Genomic DNA, 871 nt, shown 5'->3' on the forward strand with positions numbered 1-871 from the left:
GATCCCACAGTTCCCCCACCCTCCTGCCTCCGTGCCTTCGCACGCCCAGGAATGACTTCTCCCTCTCTGGGCCGTCTTTGAGTTCAATGATATCTCCTCCAGGGAGCACCGCTCTCTCCGCCAGCCACAGTCGATGGTGTCCTCCTCTCTATGATGATTATTTACGTGCATGTGTTGGAGGAGGTCCTGGAGAGAACGTGACTGCTGGTTGACTCTGCCCTTGGAATGTGGGTTCTGCCCACAGTTCCCACAGCCAGAGCCGGTTCACAGACGCAACCGTGAGAGAGTAATGTGTTGAGACCATGTGGACGGTGTATGTGACCGAACCCCGTTAAGGCCTCTCTATACACTTTTGAGATTCTGGCGGGCGGTGCAGAGATCTGCCCACGTGGGTTCCCTCGCCTGCCAATCTGGACGGGTCTGCCTCTCTTCCCTCTCTCCTTTCCTTCCGTGTGTGGGGCCAGTTTTGGGTTTCACCCAGGAAACCCGCCACATTTCAAACCAACAGTGTGTCTCATCCCTTCTCAGACTCTCGGCTTCTTGGCTGAGACTGTCTGGTTCCATGCCCTGAACCGCAGGTGTCCTGTGACTGCTGTGTTCAAGGAAGAGAAGATGCACAGTTCCTTAGCCAAAACCCCAAAAGACAAATCTGTAGAATTTCGACTTTTTCAGACCGTGGAAAGGTCTTACGGTGCATGTATTCCATACCACAGAACAGACCCAGAAGGTCTGGGGGGACCTGCTGTTGTCAAACACATTCATATTTCTGCTCAAAAGTGAAATATCCCTATCAAAAGGGAGAATTACAGACAGTATTTAGCTTCAGTTAAATTCAGGCCTGGTTTTGACCAAGTTAAGTTGACAAAAACGC

The sequence above is a fragment of the Pteropus vampyrus genome, unplaced genomic scaffold (genome assembly GCF_000151845.1).
Source record: "Pteropus vampyrus isolate Shadow unplaced genomic scaffold, Pvam_2.0 Scaffold28, whole genome shotgun sequence".
Lineage (NCBI taxonomy): Eukaryota > Metazoa > Chordata > Mammalia > Chiroptera > Pteropodidae > Pteropus > Pteropus vampyrus.